At 43.2% G+C, this 18,497-nt stretch overlaps 1 pseudogene; it reads right to left on the bottom strand.

Annotated features, from left to right (window-relative positions):
- Nucleotides 1–904: 904 nt before the first annotated feature.
- LOC129482736 (elongation factor 1-alpha 1-like) lies at nucleotides 905–2,489 on the bottom strand (annotated as a pseudogene).
- Nucleotides 2,490–18,497: the final 16,008 nt, after the last annotated feature.

Below are 18,497 nucleotides of genomic sequence, written 5' to 3'. Positions count from 1 at the left end.
ACATGCACACATGTGTTTACTGCAGCACTATTCACAATATCAAAGACTTGGAACCAACCCAAATGTCCAACAATGATTGACTGGATTAAGAAAATGTAGCTTCACTTCTTAATGGGCTAACATGTCAAGTCTTTTTCTGGGTCACACCAAGTTGGCTGGAAGTTGAGTAACTCTCCAGGGCAACTATCTTTCATGTGGTGATCCAGTAATGCAAACTGCTTCAATCTTGTGGCTCCACCATTTCAACATCAGACCTCTTCAGAAAGCATGGAGTTCATACTCCTGTCTTTAATTATTTGGCCAGAAAGTTTATGTCATTTCTGTTCACAGCCATGATCAGAACGCATGGCCCTGCCTAACTTGGAGAGGCCTGGGAAGTGTAGTCCTCTTTGCACCCAGGAAGGAAAGGGGAACCAGATATTGGGGAGCATAAATACTGTATACCACACTTCACATCCCTGACAATACCTTGATTCTAATTTCATAGTGAAATGAGAGATTGGCCAGGGATTAAAGCCTTGGTAGAAAGTAATTTTTTTTCCTTGGGATCTTGAAGTCATTTCTACATTGTTTTTTAGCTTCTACTGTTACTGTTAAGAAGTCCAGTACATTTTGAATCAACTTTATGTGGAAACTATTTTTTTCTTTGGAGTTTTAAAGAATTTTCTTTTTCATTCCTAGTATTTTGAAATTTCACAATGACATACCTTGGTATGGGTATTTTACTTTCTTATCTTTACTCATTGTGGTTTTTTTGTTTGGTTCTTTTGTACTGCCTTCTAAAAGATATTCTTTTTTTTTTCTTCATTAAACTTCTTTAATGGGTCTCAAAATTCTGTGACAAATTTTTGGTCAAATTGTTGCCATTAAAAAGTACTGATTTTAAAAACTAATAACTTAAAACTGCCACATGCAATAAAGAAAACCAAAGTGGTCCACAAAACATTCTCCTTTCCTTCTGAAGGTTTTACGATACATTGTTATCATTAACCAGTCTTTTACTACTAAACTTAAATGGCCGATTGAAACAAATAGTTCTGAGACCGTTCTTCCACCACTGATTAAAAGTGGGGTGGCGGGTATTAGGGATAATATTCATTTAGCCTTCTGAGCTTTCTGGGCAGACTTGGTGACCTTGCCAGCTCCAGCAGCCTTCTTGTCCACCGCTTTGATGACACCGACCGCAACTGTCTGTCTCATATCACGAACCGCAAAGCGACCCAAAGGTGGATAGTCTGAGAAGCTCTCAACACACATGAGCTTGCCAGGAACCATATCAATAATGGCAGCATCACCAGACTTCAAGAATTTAGGGCCATCTTCCAGCTTTTTACCAGAATGGCAATCAATCTTTTCCTTCAGCTCAGCAAACTTACATGCAATGTGAGCCGTGTGGCAATCCAGTACAGGGGCATAGCCAGTGCTTATTTGCCCTGGATGGTTCAGGATAATCACCTGAGCAGTGAAGCCAGCTGCTTCCATTGGTGGGTCATTTTTGCTGTCACCAGCAACGTTGCCACGACAAAGATCCTTGACAGATACATTCTTGACATTGAAGCCCACATTGTCCCCAGGAAGAGCTTCACTCAAAGCTTCATGGTGCATTTCGACAGATTTTACTTCTGTTGTAACGTTGACTGGAGCAAAGGTGACCACCGTACCAGGTTTGAGAACACCAGTCTCCACTTGGCCAACAGGAACGGTACCAATACCACCAATTTTGTAGACATCCTGGAGAGGCAGGCACAAGGGCTTGTCAGTTGGACGAGTTGGTGGTAGGATGCAGTCCAGAGCCTCAAGCAGCATGGTTCCACTGGCATTGCCATCCTTACAGGTGAATTTCCATCCCTTGAACCAAGGCATGTTAGCACTTGGCTCCAGCATGTTGTCACCATTCCAATCAGAAATTGGCACAAATGCTACTGTGTCGGGGTTGTAGCCAATTTTCTTAATGTAAGTGCTGACTTCCTTAACAACTTCCTCATGTCTCTTCTGGCTCTAGGGTGGCTCAGTGGAATCCATTTTGTTAACACCAACAATTAGTTGTTTCACACCCAGTGTGTAAGCCAGAAGGGCATGCTCTCGGGTCTGCCCATTCTTGGAGATACCAGCTTCAAATTCACCAACACCATCAGCAACAATCAGGACAGCACAGTCAGCCTGAGATATCCCTGTAATCATGTTTTTGATGAAGTCTCTGTGTCCTGGGGCATCAATGATAGTCACATAGTACATGCTGGTCTCAAATTTCCACAAGGAGATATCAATGGTGATATCACGTTCTCACTCAGCTTTCAGTTTATCCAAGACCCAGGCATACTTGAAGGAGCCCTTTCCCATCTCAGCAGCCTCCTTCTCAAATTTTTCAATGGTTCTTTTGTCAGTGCCACCGCATTTATAGATCAGATGGCCAGTAGTGGTGGACTTGCCCGAATCTACATGTCCAATGACCACAATGTTGATATGAGTCTTTTCCTTTCCCATTTTGGCTTTTAGGGGTAGTTTTCATGACACCTGTGTTCTGGCGGCAAACCCGTTGCAAAAAAGCTCTAAAAGATATTCTTAACTTTACCTGCCAATTCTTTGTGGATTTTAAAAAACATTTCTACTTTAACATTTTAATTTTTAAGAGATTTTTATAGCATCTTGTTATATAGGTGCAGGAACTCTTAAAGGAGGGTTTCTGAAGTCTTCTCTTGCGTTGCCTCTCTTCATGTTTTTTTTTTTTTTTTCTGCTTGTTTGTCATTGCTCTTGTTTTTAAAACCTGTCTCTCATATTGGAGAATTTCCTAATGTATCTGGAGATCTTTGGCTGCCTACAAGTAGGCGTCAGGGAATAAAAGGTTGATTGGAAGCCCTGTGTGCTTTGGTAGGACTTGCAGACTGGTGGACTGTACTGTAGAATGATGGAAGCCCTGTGTGCCTTGGTAGGACTTGCAGACTGGTGGGCTGCACTGTAGAATGATAGGCAGGAGCCAGGCACTTCATTGGGCGACTGCCATGTCAGTATTAGCAGGTGTTTTCCTTGGGGCTGGTCACTTTCTCCAAGGAAGAACTTGCCAGTCTCCTCTGTGGGGCGCATAGGCTTGGATGTCTGTGTTCATGGAGCTGCAGGAAGGTTTCCACGTGTCCCCCTTCGGTATGTAGACTTTCACTTAATCCTTTTGTTTCTGTCCAGCCTTTTACCCTACTCCCCAGTATGACTGAGTCCAGAACCCTCCTGGTTCAGCCGCTCCAGAGAGCAAACATCCTGCCTTCTACCAGGGAAGAGGAGAGATGCTCATCTGGTTGGAGGCATGGGGAAGACTCTATAACTTACTTTTATAGACTTTCAACAAAGTCTTTGCTTTGGGCTCCATCCATTCCTGTCATCTTCATCAACACCAAGAACTATCAATCCTGACCTTTCCTAAGTTCTTTAGAGCAACTTATCTTTCTTCTTCTTGGCTTCCTTTTAGGTTTTATTAGGCTTTCAGGTTTTGGTTGTTTTCCCCACTTTACTCAGTCAGCAAATCCTCTCTTTTTGGCTTTCCATCTTCCAAAATACAATTGTCAACTTTTGTCTGATGTCTCCTCTACAGCTCTCTTTGTCCTTGGGAGTTTACACCTTTTTAAAGCCCCTTACTGTCATTTTCAATAGGTTTCTCCAGAGAGTATATATAAATGTTTGTCTTTAATTTTCAATGTTTAATTTGAATCATAACTACTTTGTAAAGCCAGGATACCATCATGTTACTACTGTGGCTAAAATCTGTTCCTAGAACTTCAATCCTACAGCATGAGTTCTAACCCGTAAGCACGCAAGATCTTTCATGATTTAACTCTTCGTAGCTTTTCTAACCTTAATAAAACAACCCAGACAAAAGGTTTTGTTTTGTTTTGCTATTTTTCAAATATTCCTACTCTTTCTTGTTTTCAAGGCTATGCATAGACTTTCCATTACATGGAATCTACTTGTGTTCTTCCTATGAAACACCTACTCATTCTTCATCTTTCCTATGAAGCATTCTTTGACTTCTCTAGATCAGAGTAAGTCTCCTTGTTTGTTCATATAGCACAAAATAAACTTCTATTAAAAACAACTATATTTTCCCAATCCCACAGTGGAGAATTTAGGTGTAGTATTTTGCAGTTCCACAATGGAGGACTGCTGCACAAAATATTGCCCTCAATGGCTATGATTGTGTCCTATTCTTCCTTGACTTTTCTAGCACTTCGCAAAGTGTCTGTCATATCTTAGCCATTCAGTATATATTATATGAATGAATGAATAAGGAAGATATAATCTGAGACCTCTTGGGTGCTGCAAAACAACAGCATCAAAAGGTAAAACCTTCACTCTGGAGCCAGGATTTCCAGGTCCTGATTTTTGCCTCAGTTGAGCTTGCAGGATATAACCTGGCATAACCCACTGTCACTTTTCTGCTCTTGAATTTACTCACTGGTACAATAGGAATATCTCTCAGAATGTTATCTTCCCCCCCCCCCCCCCGTTTTTGAGTCAAGAGTCTCGATTTGTCACCCAGGATAAAGTGCAATAATACAATCATAGCTCATTGAAGCCTCTACCTCCTGTGCTCAAGTGATCCTCCCACCTCAGTCTCTTGGGTAGCTGAAACTACAAGCATATGCCACCACACCCAGATAATGAAAAAGCAATACCCTAGAGATAGGGTCAGTTGCCCACACCTCATAAGTTTTGAAGACAGGGGCCGGGCGCGGTGGCTCACGCTTGTAATCCCAGCACTTTGGGAGGCCGAGGCGGGCGGATCACGAGGTCAGGAGATCGAGACCACGGTGAAACCCCGTCTCTACTAAAAATACAAAAAAAAAATTAGCCGGGCGTGGTGGCGGGCGCCTGTAGTCTCAGCTACTCGGAGAGGCTGAGGCAGGAGAATGGCGTGAACCCGGGAGGCGGAGCTTGCAGTGAGCCGAGATCCCGCTAATGCACTCCAGCCTGGGAGACAGAGCGAGACTCCGTCTCAAAAAAAAAAAAGAAAAAAGAAGACACGTTAAAAAACTGCTTTGAGTTCCAAAGTCTCTTAGACCAGTTATAATAAATTCACAGGCAATTCTGTTTCAAACTCTGTAACTGAATTGTTTTCCTAATTGTTCTAGATAAGTTTGCTTCTCCCAAATGCCAAGAAGGCAAGGACACCACCATTGGGAAATGCCCCACATCTAGGCATGTTAAGCTACTCACCACACCATGGCTTTGTTCTCATTAGCAATGGTAAAGGAGCAAGGCTCTTTAAAAGATGCACCCTTTTTGTCTGACCTTGTTTGCTCGACACTGGCCTCAGATGAGCCTACACTCAAGATCCACCCCACAGCTGTCTCCTTGGTAATCATGTCGTGGGCCAGTATTTGTTTTGTAAAAGATCCAGCTGTACGGAAAGTCCCAACAACTGCAAACAATCGATAGAATAGAATCTTTAACTCTGTTGCTGAGACTTCCAGGTGGGGAAACCTGTGAAAGATTGGTTCCTCTCAGGAAACTTCACCTCCACGCTGGTGCACCTTTCCTGAGAACAATCAGACAAGCACATTTTTCATTTAGAGCATCAACCCTGGAGGCAGCCAGACATGGGGTTCTGCCCTTTTTTGCTGTCTGACCTCAGCAGGTCTTATCTATTTGAACTGTTGACTGCGCTGTTGTTAAATGGAAGTGTCACCACTCGTCTCAAAGGGCTGGGTGTAAGAATTCAACAACATCATTTGTGTAAGGCAACTAGCACCCAGCAGGCAGTCCCTTCCAGTATTTTTCCTCCCAGAAAGGAAGTCACCATTCTGCTCTGTAGGTTTTTACTTTTTTTCCTTTTACTGTTGGTACTTTTTTTATTTTTTGGCTAGTCTTTTATTGTTCCATCCATTATATCATCTTTCATTTTTCCTTATTTAGGGCATACGTTTTTAGTTTAAAATTTAAATTTAAAAGTATACATTTCATAAAGTTTAGTTAAATGTTGGTCATATCTCTCACATCTGCTTTGTGATGATTTCCATCTTTTTTACTTTATTTTCTTTCTTTTTTGTCATGTTGTGTTCTTTTAGTTTGGTGGCTTGAAGGGTAATCCCAGATAGAGTTTGGGGGTGTTTTATTCAGGCATCCATCTTCACAGTTGGAAGGAACAGAGAGCCAGGAGAGCCCACTCAGTAGAGGTGAGGGTAGTTTGGAGGGAGTGTTGGGAGTGGTGATTGTGGTCGAGGGGCGGGGAGTGATGGTTACAAAACAAAGAAGAGTCACAGGAATTCAAAAACAAGAAATGAAATAGCATGGGAACTCATGGGACTTGGAATCTCGCCAGGAATCAAAGCCACTCTTTTTTTTTTTTTTTTTTTTTTTTTTTTGAGATGGAGTCTCATTCTGTCGCCCAGGCTGGAGTGCAGTGGTGTAATCTCTGCTCACTGCAGCCTCCACTTCCTGGGTTCAAGCAATTCTCTGCCTCAGCCTCCTGAGTAGATGGGATTACAGGCACCCACCACCACACCTGGCTAATTTTTGTATTTTTAGTAGAGACAGGGTTTCACCTTCTTGGCCAGGCTGGTCTCAAACTCCTGACCTCAGGTGATCCACCCGCCTCAGCCTCTCAAAGTGCTGGGATTACATGTGTGAGCCACCACGCCGGGCCCAAATCCACTCTTTTTAGGGTTATTCCCCTTTCCTCTCTGCCCCCTCCCTCCCCCTTTCTCTACATCTGCTCTGTTCTCTTGTCATATAGAACATGTCTTATGATGGCTAGCCCAGCTTCCCAGTCTACGTGACCTTCCATTTGTCCTCTTACAGCTAAGACGTTACTCTCTGTTTCTCAAGTCCAAAATTTTAAAGAAAGTAATCCAATTGGCCTGGCTCAGTTTTTCTCTTTTCTCACTGGCCTGCTTATGGATGAGTTAGCATTGATCAAAGTCCATCCTAGTCCAGCTGGATGTTGTCTGGGAGAACAGCATTGCTTGGAATTTCTGTGACTTTCTGGGTATGCCCCTCCCAGCTGGAGCATGAATGTCTTAGGAGATAGTATGACCAGAATTCCCAGCTCCAAACACAGCGGTGCACTGGATTGGATCAAAATTACAAATATTGGGATGCAGCCAGGCATGGTGGCTCACACCTGTAGTCCCAGCACTTTGGGAGGCCGAGGTGGGTGGATCACCTGAGGTCAGGAGTTCGAGACCAGCCTGGACAACATGGTGAAACCCCATCTCCACTAAAAACACATTAAAAAATTAGCCGAGCGTGGTGGTGTGCACCTGTATTCCCAGCTACTCAGGAGGCTGAGGCAGGAGAGTCGCTTGAACCTGGGAGGCAGAGGTTGTAGTGAGCCGAGATTGCACCATTGCACTCCAGCCTGGGCAATAAGAGTGAGACTCTATCTCAAAACAAACAAACAAACAAAAAAGAAAAGAAAACAAATATTGGGATGCTTATTCTAAATGAGAAAGTGCCCCCCCCAACCCCGCCAAAAACAACTAATGTGTCAGAAAAAGACTTATCCTATGATGTAGAGTGTTTTTGGAATTTTCTCCATTAAAAATTTAGGTACCCGAGTGATCACTCTCCTTCTTTTGGAAACTTTCCTTTATGTGGAAGCTGTTTGCAAATAATTCTAAAGTGACATCCTTCCAAACTTTAAAATCTCACCTCTGGAAACTCCTAAGATGTAGCACCACTTGTTTCCTCACTAGCTCATTTAAGAGGGGGTGACCAAGGGGCACATGCCACAACTGAGCCAGCTTAACTTGCTACAGAGTTAGATAGGAACCTGGCATTCAGCCATATCACCTGCATACATCTCACACACAGGCACAAGTGGGCTTGATGTGGGAGCTCCTGAGGGATGGGGTCAAGAGGGATCTCTCCCATGAGGCGAGGAACCTGGCACTTGTTCATCTGGGTGACCAAGCCCAATTGTGAACACAAACAATCTATTCCCTGAAATTTTCTTTTCTCAGAGTGAATCTCCCATGTTCCAGTTTATACCTAAAATTCTTCTACACATATCCAGAGGCGACATAGTAAAATCTCACAAGCTTTTCTGGTTACTCTCCTAACCTAGTTGTCTCAGCAATCTCCCTCTTCTCATCTCTTCACTCTCTTTTTCTCCTCTCCCACAACCCTCCACTCCTACCAGGTTGTGCTCTCCACCTCTCCTTAACGTGGTTTTAGGAGTAACCTTTAAGAAGATCTGACTAGTGGAGTCAAATTGCCATAAAACATCTGAGCTCTCATTGTGACAATACGGGAGTACAGCTGTAAGGCCAAAGTGACACCATCCCTCAGCTGAAGTATTGAAGATGCTCCACTCTGCCTCTTTTCCTTTCTTTCCCATCTTCTCAAAGCCAGCTTTTGTAAAGGGTGGATGACTGTGCACAGGGAATTTGCTTCTTATCAAAAGCATGAAAACTGGAACATAAACCCTTATTACTTTCCCCTATCCATTTTCACTGCTTAAATCTGAAATGTTTCACTTTGCTTTTCTACCAAGTTCAATGGTTTCTTTAGGAAACAAGAGTGTAGGCCTGGCGCGGTGGCTCATGCCTGTAATCCCAGCACTTTGGGAGGCCGAGACAGGCGGATCACGAAGTCAGGAGTTTGAGGCCAGCCTGGCCAATATGGTGAAACCCCGTCTCTTCTAAAAAATACAAAAATTAGCCAGGCATTCACCTGTAATTCCAGCTACTCGGAAGGCTGAGGCAGGAGAATCGCTTGAACCCAGGAGGCAGAGGTTGCAGTGAGCTGAGATTGCATCACTGCACTCCAGCCTGAGTGATAGAAGAAAACTTTGTCTCAAAAAAAAAAAAAGAAAAAAAAAAAATGAAACAAGAGTGTAATGTACCTCTACCATTGATGACAGAGAATTATTTGACTACACTTTAGTTTATAAACAATATAACTTACCCAAAAGGACAGTATTTAAACAAGCTAGGGGACAAATGTCAGGCAGAGAAGGGAGTTATTTATTGTTATTACCAACTTTTCTCCTTTCTGACAAGAACTCTTTGAAAGAAATGGGTCAATGCCATGCCTCTATTGAAAAACATCCCCCACCAAACAGTGCTAGTTAGTGTTTCTGTCTGTTTTCTACATAGAGTGCTTCGTGAAAGACACACCCAAATAGCATAACCAGAGCTTGGGAACCTCAGTCTGTTCCAGAAACCAGAGTTCCCACATAACTACATAATGCACTGCTATCAGGTTACCAGCTCACCACAATTGCCTAATGTAACAGTGAGTTTGGGGCGCTGCCGTGGGGAGGTAGAATTACCAGGGGGGATGACTTAGGCTGAGTGGTTGCAGTATTAACGTGCACAGCTCATAAGCAGGCCAATGCTCCACCTAAATATTTAATCCTAGGCCAAGGATATCCAGGATTAAACTTCTCGAGATCTTTTCCTCCTCTCTGAGATAATATCGTATATTAGCTATTGTTTCTATGACACAAGAGTCAAGCAAAGGACAGCATTTAATTGCACTGCTGGTCTTGTTTTCATGCCTCTATTTCAGAGTATGTTTTGATTTCAGAATCCCCCAAATGATTTCTGACAAGATTTCTGGTTTTCCCTTTGCAGTGCAAAAAATTGCTTGTTGACTTTTTTATAACAGGTTCAGGATGGTGAGATGATGATGGTGGCTTGTGACTAAATGTATTTTGATTTTTTTTTCTAAGAGATGAGGACTTGCTATGTTGCCTAGACTGGAATACAATGGCTATTCACAGGCACAATCATAGAGTAGTACAGCTTTTAGCTTTGGCTTTCTGAGTTTAAGAGATCCTCCTGCCTCAGCCCCCTGAGTAGTTGGGACCACAGGTGTGCACCATCACACCTGGCTTAAATGTAGTCATTTGCATATCAAATTTCAGCCTGCATCTGTTCTTGTTGCTAATCATTACCCAATCCCAGATCCTGACCTGGAATGGGCTAGGCTCACTAGTGGAATTTATGGAGTTTATCCAATTTAAGGAGATGACAGGGTTGAATTTGACTTCACACATTCATGGAAATGACAGGTAAAAGTGGAATGCTTAAAAGACAAGATCCAATCTTGTTTAATGTGGTTGGTAGCATTTCTAGTGGTTCATCAAAGCTCCCAAGAGTAAAGCCTAACCTGGGCCCTAGGATTTAATAGAATTCTGGCATAGGATCCAAGTCTGGAACTTGATCTCCTACATTCACTTCTCAGTTCCTACACACTACACACATTCCCTGAAGCGGTCCTGCTTGGCTTGGAGTTCCCACTATCACAGCCTTGGTGGGCCACCTTTTCTGACCCTGGATGACCAAATCCCCATGACTTCTAATCCCATGTCTTAAGCATGATCATCACTCCACCTCCTAGCTCCCATGTGACAGTCTAGGTCACTGTTTACCTCTCCTGATGGTAAATTCCTTGGCTGAAAATTATCCAGATGTCCTGCAGAACTGAACGGGCAAGAGGTTAAATAGTCCTGTATAATGATGATTTTCAAAGATTTTTCCTAAGCAGCAAAATATTCTTCAACTTAAATCTTATGCAGATGTCCAATATCGAAGACAGGTGAAAGTGGTACTACTGCAGGGATGTTCCACCATGATGTCGTGTTGACCCTAAGGAGACTTCACAAAATTGACCCTAAGGCTCCCCAGAACATGGATTGGAAACCACTACTGTACAGGATTCTGAAATGGGATGAAGAAATCAAAAAGTTTGCAGCTCATTTCAACAGTTTCTTCATTTAGTAATTACAGCTTCTGTTCCATGACCTGCCTCTGAACCCAAGCCTTATGGATTCTATTCAGAGCCAGGGAATGGGGTGACCTATAATAAAGCAAGCTTCCCACTCCCTTGTTCAATTTCTTCTCCACGTTTTTCACCAACTTCCTGCTCTTGTATGTCCTGCAGGTCTCTAGTCAAAGGATCTAGATTCTAATTCCAGTTCTGCTTTTTCCAGCTGTGTGTAAGGATCATTTGAACTCCCTAGGACCTGATTTCCTTCTGGACTGATGGTGATATTAAAACCTACTTTACCTGTTGTGAGGATAAAGATTAATATAAGCTAACTGTATAAAAAGTATTATATAAATTAGGCATTAGATATACTTTGGAAGTTGTTATTAATACATACACTAGAGTACTGGAGACAAGAGATATATTACCAAAGATTTATGGTTAAACTGTAATCATTGTTCTTAACCTGGATAGCTCTGGAGGCACACACAGAGGATACAAATGTTGGAGAAAAATGACCTGCTTTTTTTTTTTTTTTTTTTTAGCATCCTCCCGGTGCTATGAATGCGGAGTTGACCTGTGATGTATAGTCACAAATCTCAGTGTATGCTAGCAGGAGATTTAAGGAAGATGGACATCTCCCCTGGTGAAGTGCCACAGAGCAGAAGATGATTGCCAAACTTAGACTTTTGGCAGCACTGGGAAAATGATGAATTTGTTGACAACCAGCATAGGGTGTTTGACCAAGCACCTATGTGAGGCTGCAGGCAAAGCAAGGCAAGTTTCAGCATTTGTCCTGCGTCATCCATGAGAAAGTAGCCATGGAGCCAATGACTGCTTCCATGCATTCATGCAGAAGTGCTCAGGATCCTGGAGAGAAGGACAATGAAGACTGACAGTGGCAAAGAGGAACCCTATTAGGAGTTGCCTAAGGCAGGTCACTGCTGTAATCTTTCACACATTAGAGTATTCTAGAGTATGAAAAAAGGAATTTAGAGATTATTTGGTGCAGAAGTCAGAAACCCGTAGCACTTATACTGCATCTTACCTGTCCCAGGACCATGGCAGACAGCAGTAAGCAAGACTCACTGTGAGAATCTTTAATCATAAAATGGACTAATAGTGACACGATTTATGTAGATCACTTAGAATAGTGACTTCCACAGAATACTCAAAAATTGCTATTTTTCACAATGACCCATGTTAGCATTTTCCCACTTACCTATGATGTAGTCTCAGAATCCCTTTCCAGACACAACACTCTAGGAAGCCACCTCCAAGATGTGAGAAGGAACTTAGGAGCCGTTTCCAATGATTCCTAGTTCAATCCCTCCTCCCAGCCTTGCCCCCACCACCATTTTGTGATGAAGGAAACTGACGCTAAGGGAGAAGGAGGGCTGCCTGTCCACTGTACTGTACACCCTGTAAAGACTGATCATGGTTGGAAACACCGGTCATTGTATCTGCTTTCTGGAATGTTACTGTACAGCATATCACCTCCATTTTAAACAGCCCTTCATAAGCGAGACATTGTCTTCTAAGACTTTGGCAACTCCCTCTCCCCATGTCAGTGTCACTGAGGACTTAGTCAAATTACTGTGAGGTAAGGTGAGGTGAAGGGAGGCTCAAGTTCTGTGCAGAGTGACATTAAGCAAAGGAATCACAGAGTTTTAGAGGAGAAGAAAATGAATGACTTCACTGTCCATGTGAATGACAAGACAAGATGGAATCCATAGGGCTGAAAAGAGACTAGTATAACATTAATCATGTCATGCTGGCAGCAATAGCTGGCTTTACCCTTAGTATTTTAATCACTTCTTAATTTGCTAAGCTTCTTGATGAGCTCCAGTTGTACAACCCAGGGGCTGCGAAGCAAATCTGCCTGAAAGGTGGTGAGTCACTCCTCTGAGGCTGCCCCGGTGTGCAGCTATCTGGACTTGTGCCATGCTTGCTCTTCCCCCCTACCTCCCTCCTCCTCCCCATTTCTCCCCAGATGGATTGTGAAGTCTCTTTGCTTGGTCCACTCCCTGCCTGTCTCCACTCCTGTGATTGCTTCACCTTCCCTCGGCTACCATTATCTGTCGCGACCCACCCTTTCGGCAGCCAGTCCTCTGTCCACACCCAGTGTCACTTTTCTGTTCATCAGCCTCTTTCTCTGCTCTCACTCCCACTCTCTTTGCTGTAGCCCATTTCTTTCCATTCTTCTCACATATTAGTTTCCTGAGCTCCACCCTTCCTTATTCATCCCAGTTCTTATCTTTTATGTCTGTTCCTCTAGACATTCTTTTCTTTTTAAACATCACAGTGCTGAGATTTAAACTCAGAGGAAAGTGTCTTTTGACCTATACTACCCTTCATAGCACATTTTCTCAAGGGATTGACATTTCTCATCATGATCTGCATTCAAACTATTCATTCTCTTTTGTCTACTGATAGACTTTCTTCAATACCATGTAGCTATAAAGTCCAATCGATTTTTTTTTCTTGTTGTGTTACTGGAGGCGGACAGGAGGCTGAAAGAGCAATGAGCACAAGAACGTAGAAGGGATTGGATTGGTTTGGATGACTTCTAGCATCTTCATGAGCTCTGCAGCCCTGGAAGCTAGATTTTACTTCACCATTTGTACTCATTCTCTCCACTTCATTTCTAAGAATATAGTCACTCCTTTATGCACAGAAAACCTGGACTTGGGTAGAGAGATTGGTCTCCCTGATAAAAATCTTGGACAAATTACTATTTGCTTTATCAAGTGAGGGGAAGAAAAAGGATAGGGATAGAAGGGAGCAGAAATGGTATAATCCATCTCTCTCTCTCTCTCTCATCTCCTTCTGTCAACCTGCAAATGAAGAACTGGCAGCTAAACCATGGAAATTGGACTAGTTTAATCTAGTTTTCAAAGATGGAGTTGAATTGGATCCTTTGGTAGCTATAAAGTAGGCAAAGTTAGTTTGCTCTGCCAGAGCAATTTGGGTTTCATAGATTCACAGATCTCTTCCATCTGGAGACATAGAGCTGAGCTAGCAGCGGGATCCATTTTTGAAAGTGAGGGCTCATGTGCATGAAGTGGGACCTCAGCTACTCCAGGTGTTTCTGGACATCTCCCGGGGTGCCTCATATGTGCTCCCACCCAGTTCTCACAGTCATTCACTCCGGCCCTCTCACAGGTATTTGCTGCCCCAAAGTCACTGAACACCTTGCTCCAACCCTGTAGGAATCCCACCAGCTCCCTCCACATGGTATTATTTCCTGGTGATCTCAAAGCTGAAACCCTGGAGATGCAAAAATGACAGCAGCTTCCCCTAGATCCTGACAGCACTGGAGCATCTTGTGTTCCCTGAGGGCCTGGTAGAAGGCAGTGATATCTGTCACAACTGTCATCCAGGCCCCAAAGCCTGTCTGCTCATGGCCTCTGGCTCTGTGGAGCTCAGAGAAGAAACAGAAATATGGAAAGATCTCAGCTCCCCTGCACCTGCCCCCAGGCACCTTTGAACAGCAGCCTATCAAGAACTCCCTTCCTCTCTCATCCCCACCCTCCCTTGGTGAAAATCAGCACTAAAAAATAGCCCAATCAACTCACAGATTGACTTAAAACCCTTTGCCTTTGATATGGTTTGGCTTCGTGTCCCCACCCAAATCTCATCTTGTAGCTCCATAATTCCCATGTGTTGTAGGAGGGACCCAGTGGGAGATGACTGAATCATGGGGGCAGGTGTTTCCTATGCTGTTCTCATGGTAGTGAATGTATCTCATGAGATCTGATGGTTTTAAAAATGGGAGTTTCTCTGCACTAGCGCTCACTTTGCCTCCTGCCATCCGTGTAAGATGTGACTTGTTCCTCCTTGCCTTTGGCCATGATTGTGAGGCCTCCCCAGCCATGTGGATCTGTAAGTCCATTAAGCCTCTTTCTTTTGTAAATTGTCCAGCCTCAGGTATGTCTTTATCAGTAGTGTAAAAATGGACTAATACAGTAAACTGGTACCAGTAGAGTGGGGTGCTGCTGAAAAGATACCTGAAAATGTGGAAGCAACTTTGGAACTGGATAACAGGCAGAGGCTGGAACAGTTTGGAGGGCTCAGAAGAAGACAGGAAAATGTGGGACAATTTGGAACCTCCTAGAGACTTGTTGAATGGCTTTGACTAAAATGCTGAAAATGATATGGACAATGAAATCCAGGCCGAGGTGGTCTCAGATGGAGATGAGTAACTTGTTGGGAACCAGAGCAAAGGTGAATCTTGCTATGTTTGAGCGAAAGTGACTCTTGTTATGTTTTAGTGAAGAGACTGCAGCATTTTGCCCCTGCCCTAGAGATTTGTGGAACTTTGAATTTGACAGAGATGATTTAGGATACCTGGCAGAAGAAAATTCTAAGCACCAAAGCATTCAAGAATTGACTTGGGTGATGTTAAAGGCATTCAGTTTTAAAAGGGAAACAGAGTATAAAAGTTTAGAAAATTTGCAGCCTCACAATGTGATAGAAAAGAAAATCCCATTTTCTTTAGGAGAAATTCAAGCTGGCTGCAGAAATTCACAAAAGTAATGAGGAGTCAAATGTTAATCCCCAAGACAATGGGAAAAATGTCTCCAGGGCATGTTAGAGGTCTTCACAGAAGCCCTTCCCATCACAGGCATGGAGGCCCAGGAGGAAAAAGTGGTTTCATGGGCTGGGCCCAGGGTCCTCATTCTGTGTGCAGCCTAGGGACTTGGTGCCCTGTGTCCCAGCTGCTTCAGCCATGGCTGAAAGGGGCCAATGTAGAGCTCAGGCCATGGCTTCGGAGGGTGGAAGCCCCAAGCCCTGGCAGCTTCCATGTGGTGTTGAGCCTGTGAGAGCACAGAAGTCAGGAATTGAGGTTTTGGAACCTCTGCCTAGATTTCAGAAGATGTATGGAAACACTTGGATGCCTAGGCAGAAGTTTGCTATAGGGGTGGAGTCCTCATGGAAATCCTCTGCTAGGGCAATGCAGAAGGGAAATGTGGGGTGGGAGCCCCCACACAGAGTCCCTACTGGAGCACCACCTAGTAGAACTATGAGAGGAAGGCCACCATCCTCCAGACCCCAGAATGATAGATCCACTGACAGCTTGCACTGTGCACCTGGAAAAACTGCAGACACTCAACACCAGCCAGTGAAGGTAGCAAAGAGGGAGGCTGTACCCTGCAAAGCCACAGGGGTGGAGCTGCCCAAGACTATAGGAACCCACCTCTTGCATCAGTGTGACCTGGATGTGAGACATGGAGTCAAAGGAGATCATTTTGAAGCTTTAAGATTTGACTGCCCTGCTAGATTTTGGACTTGCATGGGGCCTCTAGCCCCTTTATTTTGGCCAATTTCTCCCATTTGGAATGGCTATATTTACCCAATGCCTGTATCCCCATTGTATCCAGGAAGTAACTAACTTGCTTTTATTTTACAGGCTCATAGACAGAAGGAGCTTGCCTTGTCTCAGACAAGACGTTGGACTGTGGACTTTTGAGTTAATGCTGAAATGGATTAAGGCTTTGGGGGACTGTTAGGAAGGTGTGATTGGTTTTGAGATGTGAGGACATGAGATATGGGAGGGGCCAGGAACAGAATCCTATGGTTTGGCTCTGTATCCTCACCCAAATCTCATCTTGTAGCTCCCATAATTCCCATGTGTTGTAGTAGATGACTGAGTCTTGGGGGCAGGTCTTTCCTGTGCTGTTTTTGTGATAGTGAATGGGTTTTATGAGATCTGATGGTTTTAAAAATGGGAGTTTCTCTGCACAAGCTCTCTCTTGGCCAGCTGCCATCCATGTAAGATGTGACTTGCTCCTCGTTGCCTTCCGCCATGATCGTGAGGCCTCCCCAGCCATGTGGAACTGTAAGTCCAGTGAAACCTCTTTCTTTTGTAAATTGCCCAGGCTCAGCTATGTCTTTATCAGCAGCGTGAAAACAGACTAATACAGCCTTTTTTCTGAATATTGATATAAATCTGTGATGATATGTGTTATTTAAAGTCACCTTTGTAGCCAATGGAAGAACTAAAAGTAACAATGCAACCATTAAAGATCAGGAGGGTAAGGCGGAGGGAAAGAAAATATTATTTCTTGTTTTTGCCCTTCTTCTTCCCCTTATTTCTTCTCCATCTCCTCTCTCTGTTTCACTGACTCTCTCACTTCTATTTCTCGGACTCCCATTGGCCCCTGACTTTTTGTTCCAACCAAAAGGCTCAGTTCCTGCATGCTTGAAACTCTTGTATATTAGAAAGCACCTGTGCCTTCCAGGTCTATGAACAGAAGTCAGCACCTTCAGGCACTGCAGACTGAAAGGAGATTGTTAAATGAGGCAAGAATCTATCATCTTTGAGAGAACAGTTTCCATGAGTTGCTGGGGTCAGGAGTCAAAATTGAAAGGTTTTTTGAAATTGCACTTTTTAATTTTTGATAAAACTTTAAGGAAATATGTTGATGAAAATGTACTCAATTTTACCTGTGAAAATTGTTTTGCAGCTGAGTGTGAGGCTGAGGGCTGAGGATTTTGAGTCTTGAATTCTGGTAAACTGTCCAGGAAGCATAAGGCCAAAATAAAGCTCTTTCCAGACAAGCAAGGGTATCCTTGCTTGAAGTTAGTTAAGGATGCACTTCCGAAAAAGTAAATGAGAATGAAAGTCAAGGAAGAAGCAGCATAGGATTCTGGAAACAGAAGGTTCAACCCAAAAGTACAAAAAAGGCAGGTCTCAGAGGTCAGTCATGAAATGGGAGGATGCACTGCTTGGAGAGGAAGGCTTGCATTTGACAGCACGACTGAGGCGATGAGAAAACTTGAGGAACTCATAAAAGCAAATTATTGTTTTGTCAAAAAAAGGCAAAGTGCAGGACAGTTCTCTAGGTGGCCCTGGACAGACCCAGTTCTCACCTCTTTCTCACTTTTTGTTTTCAAGAATAGCTGTAGAATGTTCTGGGAAGGCAACATCCTGAGATAGGGAGGGACTGCCCAGAACAGCCTGGGTTCTGTCCCAGTCCAGCTACCTGCAGGACAGAACATCCTTCAGTGCTTCATCCCACACGGTCCTGTTACCCCAGATTATAAAACTCAGAATGGGTTAGTTTTAGAGTCTCAGCTGTGGTGCAAGTAGGGCATGCACAGTTGAGACTTCATCTGCCCTATGTGGCTTTCCTGAGTCTTGGGGAACTGGCTTACAATGAATTCTGGGATTCTGCAATCTCCTGCTACATATCTGTAAGTAATAAATTTGCTTCATGTAACTTGTTGCATATGAGTGTGTTCTGTCTCACCAGACTCAGGCAAGTTGGTAATCAATGCACAGTGAACTACTTCATACAAAGGACATTAAAAATGTCAGAAAAACAATAATCAGGACAGAAAATCTTGGTCCGAATATACAGTAAATGATAAAGGGGTATGATTTTAAGCAATATGATAATATATAAGAAAAGGGATTCTGTTCGGCCTTGATGCTATAAACATTTTCCTTACATATCCCAGAAGACCTTTGAGAAGCAAATGCAATTCTAACATGCTACTTGGGTCAGCATTGAGCAAGATTTACTCAGTCACAGAAATACAAATGCTCTGTATTCACTTCTACCTTCTAAAATTAATCAATAGACAAAGTACAGATGCCTGACAGCTGAGCATAAATAAATGTTAACGCTATGGTTATGCAAAAACTATGTCTATATTTGTAATTTACTCTACAAAAAAAGGAGGTGAGATATTGACTAAGGTTGATGGAGGATGAAATAGTGTATAAATGTGTTATTTAAAGTCACAAAGGCAGTCAATGAAAAAACTGAAAAATAGTAACAGA

The sequence above is a fragment of the Symphalangus syndactylus genome, chromosome 5 (genome assembly GCF_028878055.3).
Source record: "Symphalangus syndactylus isolate Jambi chromosome 5, NHGRI_mSymSyn1-v2.1_pri, whole genome shotgun sequence".
Taxonomy (NCBI): domain Eukaryota; kingdom Metazoa; phylum Chordata; class Mammalia; order Primates; family Hylobatidae; genus Symphalangus; species Symphalangus syndactylus.
The sequence above is the reverse complement of the archived record's forward strand: the minus strand, read 5'-3'. Positions and strand labels throughout refer to the sequence as shown.